Source organism: Leptonychotes weddellii, unplaced genomic scaffold (genome assembly GCF_054177405.1).
Source record: "Leptonychotes weddellii isolate Sample4059 unplaced genomic scaffold, ASM5417740v2 HiC_scaffold_3993, whole genome shotgun sequence".
Taxonomy (NCBI): Eukaryota; Metazoa; Chordata; class Mammalia; order Carnivora; family Phocidae; genus Leptonychotes; species Leptonychotes weddellii.
In genome coordinates, this window is record NW_028004741.1 from 1 (window position 1) to 10,510 (window position 10,510).

Here is a 10,510-nt window from a genome sequence, read left to right on the forward strand (position 1 = left end):
GAGGAGATTATGCTAAGTGAAATAAGTCAAGCAGAGAAAGTCAATTATCATATGGTTTCACTTACTTATGGAACATAAGGAATAGCATGGAGGACATTAGGAGAAGGAAGAGAAAAATGAAGGGGGGTGGAATCGGAGGGAGAGATGAACCATGAGAGACTATGGACTCTGAGAAACAAACAGGGTTTTGGGGGGGGGTGGAGGGTTGGGTTAGTCTGGTGATGGGTATTAAGGAGGGCACAGAGTACATGGAGCACAGGGTGTTATTCAAAAACAATGAATCATGGATCACTACATCAAAAACTAATGATGTATGGTGACTAACATAACATAATAAAATAAAATTTAAAAAAAGAGACACGAAACTTGATAAAACTAAAAGAGACAATAGAAAACCCCACTACTATAGTTTGAGATTTTAATATTCTTGTCTCAATAATTATTAGAATAAGAATACACAATGAATATCGAGAAGAATACAGAAGATTGGAGGAAGTCTATCAACCAAATAAACTTGACATCTGTGGACCTTTGCCCCCAAAACTGCAAAATATATATTCCTTTAAAGATATGATGGAATATTTCTCAAGGTAGACCATCTGCTGGGCTACAAAGCAGGTACTCCTACATTAAGAAAGATTGAAACCACTCAGAGTATACTCTGACCACAGTGGAGTTAATTTAGACATCACTAAAGGAAAGATAACTGGAAAGATCTGGGAATTAAGCACTTCTAAATAATCCACAGGGAAATCAGAAAATACTTTGAGTGAACGATAATGATAGCACAATATATTTGTGGGATTCCTTTAAGTTAGTACATGAAGATGAAAGTATAAAATAATTGTTTTTAAATGATTGGCTTTAAATATATTAGAAAAGAAGAATAAGATTTAAAATCAATGATCTAGGCTTTCACCTTGAAGAACCAGAAAAGGAAAATCATATTAAGCCCAAAACAAGTAGAAGGAACAAAGTAATAAAGCCAAAATCATAAATGGATGAAGCAGAAAAAAAAAAAAAAGAAAAAGAAAATCAGCAAAGATGAAGTTTGATTCTTTGAAAAGATTAATTAAATTGATGATCCCTGAGAGACTGATCCAGAAAAAAGAATACCTCACTGTACCCAGAAGAACCTGGAGCTAAAGTTATTTATTTTTTTTTAAAGATTTTATTTACTTATTTGTCAGAGAGAGAGAGAGCACAAGCAGGGGGAGCTGCAGGCAGAGGGTGAAGCAGGCTCCCCACTGAGCAGGGACCCGGATGCGGAACTTGATCCCAGGACTCTGGGATCATGACCTGAGCCGAAGGCAGATGCTTAACCGAATGAACCACCCAGTGGTCCTGAACGAAAGTTATATTTAAGGGTGAAATACTCACTGCTTTTCTGTTGAGATTGGCAGCACAAGGAGGATACCCACTTCTATTCAACATTAGTGCAATTACATATGACAAGAATTGAAAGACCTAAATATTGGAAAAGAAGATGTAAAACTATATTTTCGGATAACATAATTTTATATAGAGAAAACCCAAAAGAATCTACAGAAAAACCGTAAGAACAATTAAATAACAAGTTGGCAGGATACATGGTCAGTATATAAAAATCAGTTGTCTGTCTGTAAACCAATAATGAACAAATGGCAAATGAAATTTTTAAAAAATGCATCAAAAACATATGTGGTGATAAATTTAATGAAAAGTATGTAAAATACATGTACTGAAAACTACAAAACATCTTTGAAAATATGAGCTAATTAAATGGAGATAGCTGCCATGTTCATGGTTTGGATAACTTACTATTGTTAAAATGTCAGTTCTTCCCAATTTGATCTAGGAATCCAGTTAATATCCCAGTTAACATCTTAACGGTTTTTATTTTTCTTAATTCCAGTATAGTTAACATACAGTGTTATATTAGTTTCAGATGTATAAGTGATTCAATACTTCCATACGTTACTCAGTGCTCATCATGTTAAGTGTGTTCTTCATCCCCTTCACCTTCATCCCTCCAGCCAGCTCTGCTCTGGTAGCCATCTGTTTGTTCTCTATAGTTAATGGTCTGTTTTTTGGCTTGTCTCTTTTTTCTTCCTTTGTTCATTTGTTTTATTTCTTAAATTCTACATATGAGTGAAATCATGTGGTATTTGTCTTTCTCTGACTGACTTATTTCACTTACCAGTATATCCTCTAGGTCCATCCACATTATTGCAAATGGCAATATTTCATTCTTTTTCTATGACTGAATAATATTCCATTGTGTACATAGACCACAGCTTCTTTATCCATTCATCTATTGATGGATACTTGGGTGGCTTCCATAATTTGGCTATTGTAAATAATGCTGCAGTAAACATAGGGGTGCATATATCTTTTCAAATTAGTGTTTTCATTTTCTTTAGATAGATACCCAGTAGCAGAATTACTGGATCATATGATAATTCTATTTTTAATTTTTTGAGGAATCTCCACACTGTTTTCCACAGTGGCTGCACCAGTCTGCATTCCCACCAACAGTGCGCAAGGGTTCCTTTCTATTCACATCCTTGCCAACACTAGTTGTTTTCTTGTGTTTTTGATTTCAGCCATTCTGACAGGTGTGAGGTGATAGCTCATTGTAGTTTTTTGTTTTAAGTTTTTATTTTAATTCCAGTTAGTTAATATATAGTGTAATATTAGATTCTGGTGTACAATATAGTGATTTAACACTTCCATACATCATCCAGTGCTCATCACAAGTGCCCTCCTTAATCCCTATCACATATTTCATTTATCCCCCCACCCACCTCCCATCTGGTGACCATCAGTGTGTTATTTCTCATTATACTTCTGATTTGCATTTCCCTGATGATGAGTGATGTTAAGCATCTTTTCTTGTGTCTGCTGGCCATCTGTATGTCTTCTCTGGAGAAATGTCTGTTCATGTCTTTTGCACATTTTTTAATTGGATTATTTGGGGGGTTTTGGTGTCGAGTTTTATAAACTCTCTATATATTTTGGATACTAACCCTTTATCAGATATGTCATTTGCAAATATCTTCTCCCATTCAGTAGGTTGTCTTTTAGTTTTGTTGATTGTTTCTTTTGCCGTGCAGAAGCTTTTTATTTTGATGTGGTCCCAATAGTTTATTTTTGCTTTTGTTTCCCTCGCCTCAAGAGACAAATCTAGAAAAATGTTGCTATGGCCAGACATCAGAGAAATTACTGGCTGTGCTCTCTTCTGGGATTTTTATGGTTACAGGTCTCACATTTAGAGTCTTTTTTTCTTTAATAGAAATGGATAAGCTGATTTTAAAATGCAAAGGGCTTTGTATAGCCAAAAGCAATTTTGAAGAAGAATAGTGTTGGAAGACTTATTCTGAGTAATGTGAAAACTTACTATAAAGCTATGGTAATCAAGATACAGTGGTATTAACATGGGCATAGAAAAATTAATGGGTGTAACAAGATAGAATGCAGCAACAGAAACACTCATATAGTCACCTGATTTTTTTTCAACATCCTTGAAATGTAATCAACAAACAGAATTTTAAGATCTTTAAACTGTACAGTATGATGGTTTGGTATATGTATGCATTGTGGAAGGATTCCTTCCATCTAGTTAATCAACATATTCATAACCTCACATAACACACACAACCTCACATTTTTTTTTATGAGAACACTTAAGTTCTACTATCTTGGCTAATTTCAGTTATTACAATTCAATGTTATCAACTATAGTCACCATGTTATACTTTAGATCCTCAGAACTTACTCATCTTATAACCATCAATACACCCATAGATTGTTCCTATACCTTGGTTATTGTGAATAATTATGTGTAAGGAGAGTACAGACATATCTTTGAGATACCAATTTCATTTCCTTTTAATATATGCACAGAAGTAGGATTCCTGGATCATATGGTACTTTTTTTTTTTTTTTTTAATTTTTAAGGGAAACTCCATACTTTTTTCCATAGTGGATATACCAGTTTACTTTCCCACCAACAGAGTACAAGAACTCTCTTTTCTCCACATCCTGACCAGCATTTGTTCTCTCTTACATTTTTTATAACGGCCAACCTAACAAGTATGAGGTCATATCTCTTTGTGGTTTTGATTGCATTTCCCAAACGATTAGTGATATTGAGCACTTTTTCATGTACCTATTGGCCATTTGTATGTCTTCTTTGAAACAATGTCTAAGTCTTTTGCTCAATTTTTAAGTTGGTGTTTTGGGGTTTTTTGTTTGGTTTTTGGTTTTTTGTTACTGAATTCTATGAGTTTTTGTACATTTTGGATATATATTTTGGATATTAACCTCTTATAGGATATGTGGTTTGCAGATATCTTCTCTCATTCTGTAGGTTGTTGTTGATCTTGTGATGGTTTCATTTGCTGTGCAAAAGCTTTTTAGTTTGAATTGAGCCAGGAATATACAACAGAGAAAAGACCGGGTGTTGGGAAAACTGGACAGCTCCATACAAAAGAATGAAACCAGATGCCTACCTGACACCATACATAAAAACCAACTCAAAATGAATTAAAGACTTGGATTTAAGACCCAAAAAGTAAAACTCCTAAAGAAAACATAAGGAGTAATCTCCTTGACATCAGTCTTGGCAATGATTTTTTGTGTTTGACCCCAAAAAGCAAGGCAACTAAAGCAAAAAATAAACAAGTGGTACTACATTGAACTATATAGTCAACTAGCTTTGACAAAGGAACCGGAGCTATAAAATGAGGAAAGAAAAAATATTTTCAACAAATGGTGCTGGAGCAACTAGATATCCATACAGAAAAATGAATTGGTAGGGAGAAAATGTAGTTAAAAAGTTAGAATATAGAAAGTTGGTAAATTCAAAAAGTAAATTAAATGTCTTTTTTAAAAAAATAAAATGTAAAAATGACACATACATAGGGAAACCCCCCCTAAAATATGAATAAGGTAATATTTTATTCTCTGAAAATTAATGTTAATATCTGGCTTTAAAAATAATTTTCTAGCAATATATAAAAAAATCTGACTCAGAAGACAAAGGAAATTTAATGGATCAATTGCTAGTATTAAAAAACTCTAGCCATATAATATCATAGATGGATACTATTAAATCTTTAAGGACCAGATAAAATTAATTACATCTTTCAGAGCATATATACAGGAGGAAGTAATTATTACATAAATACTTATTAAGAATTTATTTTGAAATCCATAAGTACATTAATTCTAAAACCTGAAAAACATAACTCAAAAAGAGATAAGCAATCACAAATGAATATTAGCATAAAAATCTAAAATTAAATAATATAATACCCTCTAGTCCCATCCATGTCATTGCAGATGGCAAGATTTCATTCTTTTTGATGGCTGAGTAATATTCCATTGTGTATATATGCCACATCTTCTTTATCCATTCATCTGTCGATGGACATCTGGGCTCTTTCCAAGTAGAAATTAGATTGCAACCCCCAGTCAACTGATGCTCATTCTTGGGATGAGAGGCCTCAGTATTAGAAACTCAGTGAAAGATATAAATAGTAGGACATCCATTGGTATTATTAGGACAAAGAAAAAGGTGTCAACAATGTCTTTGGTAAGTTTTGACATTCACTCTTGTTAAGTCAAGAATGGATGCCTATTTCCTTAAATGCAAAAAAAACCCTAATATCTGAGAACCTAACCAGCTTCATGCACAGGTAAAAATTAGAAACAGGAATGAAGCCAGGAATGAAACAAGGACCTCAGTCTCCTTGTTGGTCGACATCATTCTGGCCCCATTAGCTAGTGTATGGAGATGAAAGGAAGAATAAAATTTAAAAAGAAGAGGCAAAATTACATATTTTTTATAGATGACAATTTTACCCTTGAAAAGCCCAAGAGAATTAACTGAAAAATTACTAAATATCAAAATATTCAGAAAATTCTGACCAATTTTTAAGTTAACATTAAAAAATCAATAGTATCCTCTGTAAATAACCATGCAGGAAACAGAATGGAAAAAAATATCTCTTGGGACGCCTGGGTGGCTCAGTCGGTTAAGCGTCTGCCTTCAGCTCAGGTCATGATCCCAGGGTCCTGGGATCGAGTCCCGCATCGGCCTCCCTGCTCCGCGGGGAGCCTGCTTCTCCCTCTGCCTCTGCCTCTCTATCTCTCAGGAATAAATAAATAAAATCTTAAAAAAAAAAAAAAAGCAAAAATATCTCTTTAGAAAGAGCAGGAATCTCCTTGATATAAATGATCGATATAAGGGATACTTTCAAACTCAATGGAAAGCCATAAAAGACACCTTAATAAACAAAAATGCATTCTATTCTTAGTAAACCTCAGTATGGGGGTGCCTGGGTGGCAGTCAGTTAAGCATCTGACTCTGGCTTCCACTCAGGTCGTGATCTCAGAGTCATGAGACTGAGCCCCGTGTTGGGCTCCGTGCTCAGCGCAGTCTGCTTGTCCCTCTCCCTCCTCCTCTGCCCTCCCCCAAAATAAATAAATAAATATTAAAAAAAAAACCAAAAAACCTCGGTACGGAAAAATGTCAGTTACTCCTTAATAAATTAATAGAAAACTAATAACTATAATGTCAAGATTTTGCTGTGAGTCCACATAAGCTGATTCAAAAGTTTTATTTAACATTTTCTTTTCATTTTTTATTTTTTATTTTTATTTATTTTTATTTTTTGCATGAAGGATCCAAGGATTTAATTTACATGACAGGGAAGAACTAAAAATACTTGTTACAAAATCAAACTTCAGGAAACAATCTGAAAGAACTATTCAGTTCTTTTATATAGAAGCCTTTCTGAGGACCTGAAATAAATCTAAAGAGCAGCATAAAGACCACTGAAATGATTAGCCCAACATACAGTGAAGAAAATAACATTTTTTTCAATCTCAATTGAAAAAAGCCCACTAATTATCTAGTACTCTAGATTTCCTAATCTGTTTTTTTTTTTTACAAGTTTTGTGACTCATACTCAAAGTTCAACCTGTGTTTAACATTTTTAAGTTCAGACATATCAAAACCTAAAAAAGTACCGAAGGCTTGTGATTTTTTTATTGCTTTCATGCAAATATATCTTCTTTTTCCAAAATAAAATGAAGCCACGTCAATTTTTCCACACCCACAAGAGTGAAGAAAGAAGTTCTGTATTTCCTTTTTACTGGGATATGGTCTCTTGTGGAAATCATCTCGAAGACATTGCTTTTTTTTTTTTTCTTCATAAGAACGGTCTTCATATCTTTTAGGGCTTAATGCTAAAATCTGAAAAGCATCATCATTAACAAGTGGCCCCTCTGTCCTGATTTCATTCCTTTGTCTTTTCAAAGGCACCACACTCCCCACCTTTTTGGGAGCTGGGGCTGCATCGCATCGCTGTTGATGACGAGAGGTTGCTCCTTCACATCCCTCTGGTCTTCTGCCCCAAAGTGGCCATCAGGCAGCTTTCTCTTTACAGAAAAGCTGGAGTCGTGGATCACCTCACCCTTCACTAAGAGCACGTCCCTATTCTTACTAAAATTAGGTTGGATCCAGAGGTCTGAGCAGCTGTTCTTTGGAGCCCTTCTGCAACGCAGCAGGTGGATGGCAGTCAGGGTCACGTTGCCAGTGTAGACCCCAGAGCCGGGGATGCACTTGAACACTGGAGATTTCAGAACTGTATGGACTGTTGTTGGTGTGATGTGGGGCCTCCCCTTCAAACGCAACTCAGACACCTCGGCCGTCACCAAGGTGCCAAACAAAGCAAAAGGGGCAAGTCACTACTTGTTTGCTGGGGCTCCCGGAGGCACCCTCTCTCTGGGGTCGTAGGGGCACAAGTGACTTGGAATGTATCCCAGCCAGTATTGGCAAGGAGGCTTCCGTTAGCATCGAGATCCAACTGAGAGCCTTTGTTCCTATCATCCACACGTAATTTCTTCTCCCCCCGGGGCATAGTCCTACTGTGCTCTGAAAGGCCTTTAATGTCACAGAAAGTGCATGGGCAGAACACGCACCCAGGCCATTTGCAAGTGATGGATGCACTCTTCCTTGGACCCCAGGCATTTGCAGGAGAGACACCAAACTGTTTTCTCACTCGTCCACTTTACACATGGTGCCCATGCTGCCAGGTTTTTGGGCTCCAAGTTTTCGGCAGGTTTGGATTCACTGTGCTTATGAGCCACCTCCATAGCAACCTGGGAGATGCTGGAAGGGAAGAGCTCATTGCAAACCGGACGGGTTTTCCACTGCTTCATCTCTTTGAGCACCTGGTTTGCTTCTGCCGCAGATGGAGAGGCCTGAGCAGACCTATTCCGAGTGGCGTTTACCACCACTGAAGGAGACAGCAGGCAGGGCTGGATGGGCATCTGGGGCTGGGGGGACAGTGGCAACGCCTCCTGGAAGCACAGGCAAAGTCACAGATGCTGGGGCAAGCGTGGATGTGGGAATCCCATTCACTTGTTTCCCCGTCGGCATGAGCTGTCTGAGAATAGAGCCTGATGGAGGAACATGGGGTTTTCAGAGGCGCCAGGTCTCACTGGCTGATTTGCAGGTGGAATGTTGGTGCTCACAGACTGGTTAAGTTGTAGGACCCCAGGTCTCACTGGCTGGCCCGCAGGGGAGCTCTCCTGACATGACAGGTTAATGAAGCTGAAGAACACCAGAATTAATACCCTGGTTCACAGGGAGAGCACCTGCCGAGAGTCTGGTTGGAAGAAGGGAGCCCAGTGGGACCACCTGGCCAGCAGGAAGGACCCCAGAAGTTGCCGTCTGTCCCAAAGGGACAACCCCAGCAGGGGTCATCTGGCCTGCAGGAAGGACCCCTGATGGGACTGTCCGACTCACAGAAATCACCCCTGGTGAGCCGGCCTGAAGAACCCCCCTAGGGGTGACAGAAGGACAGGAAGGATGCCAGGCCCAGGCAGGTCTGTCGATGGAAAGAACTCCAGGCCCAACAGGCTGGCTAAGGGGTAAAGGCCCCAGGGTGGATGGCCTGGTTTATGGGGTGGACGCCTGTTCAACAGACATTTACAGGTCCGACTGGCTGACTCAAGGGCAACACAGGAGGATTTGCTGACTGAACAAGTGGGACTCCATGAGAAAGAAAGACCAGCTGGGGAGTGGAGGGAGGCAGAGGACTGGAGACTAGAGTCACGTGGGACTGCGCCACGGCAGGTGGAGAAGGGGTGAGGCTTCCAGAAGTGCCCCAGGCCACTGTCACCAGCTGGACCGCAGTCTGACTCGCTGCAGGGTTGTGGGAATGTGGCTGTGAGGCCCAGAACCCTGCTGTTTCGGTGGTACAGCCAAAGATGCCATTGGTTTGGGAGCAAAGCATGCATTTGCTTCGAAAGTCCAGGCTTCTTAATATGTCCTGAAATCACAGATCTAAGTTTATTCTCCAATCCCTGTGTAGGTCCAGTGTCAAAATAGGATACATTAAAGCATCCGGGCTGCTGGCATTGGTGTTGCAGTTTTTACAATAATACTTGTCACATGGTGGCATCTTCTCAGTAGAAAAGCTGTCCTCGGTTTTTCGTTGCTCGCCCATTTCCTTGGTTTGCAGGCCAAAGGAGTGAATTAAGTCATGAAAACGGGCTACCAGCCCATGCTTCTTCATGTAGTACGCAGTGTTTGAAAAGTTGCATTTTAAACCTGTAAAACTATCACATCCCTCCTCGAAGATTTAGTTTCACCCAGAATACTCGCTGGGTAGTTCTGGACTTTCTGAACAGGTGTGTGGAACATTCCAATGTGCCTTCCCACAATCTAGGGTTGAGAAGAAAAATACACAGTTTGGGCAAGGGATCACCAGCTCCTGATTAATGTCATCTTCATGGTAACGATGTAAATGATTTCTGAATGAAGTAAGCATTTTGTAGAGTATTTACAGAGGCTGCTACAACAATATGGCTTTGCTCGATATCTCACTTTCTTTCCAGAAGGTTCCCCAAGAGAAATATCTCCCCATGATGTGTTAAAAAAAAAAAAAAAAAGTACTTCTCTCCTGGATCAAAGCCTTTAAGGTATTTTAGCAACTCCTAGCAGCTGGGAAGCCCAATATCTGCTAGAATGCTTTTCACCTTTTTTTTTGTACCTTTCTAATGTTAAGATTTTCCACAGGAATTTGGAACATTTTTTAATTTTTTCCTAGGGGCACCTGGGTGGCTCAGTCGGTTGGGCGTCTGCCTTCAGCTCAGGTCACGATCCCGGGGTCCTGGGATCAAGTCCTGCATCAGGCTCCCTGCTGAGTGGGGATTCTGCTTCTCCCTCTCACTGTACCCTGCTTGTGCTCTCTCTCTCTCTCTCAAATACATAAAATTTTTAAAAAATATCTGACTATCAGTACGCAAGTGCATACTCTCTGAACCGGCAGGTCTCATTTCTGACGTTCCAAAGCCAAATGTTAGTAGAAATTCTGCAAACACAATCTGTGTCAACATAGTCAGCAAAGGCAAATGAAAAATTAGCATTTTAATGTCAACATCTGCATATCCATCATCCATGTTCAGGCTGGGAGTGCGGGGCTGAAGGGCTGGGGACTGGCTCTGGCCGCTA

At 39.1% G+C, this 10,510-nt stretch overlaps 1 pseudogene; it reads right to left on the reverse strand.

The window, feature by feature from the left end:
• Positions 1 to 6,915: 6,915 nt before the first annotated feature.
• LOC102737316 (activity-dependent neuroprotector homeobox protein 2 pseudogene) lies at positions 6,916 to 10,150 on the reverse strand (annotated as a pseudogene).
• Between the last annotated feature and the right edge of the window lie 360 nt (positions 10,151 to 10,510).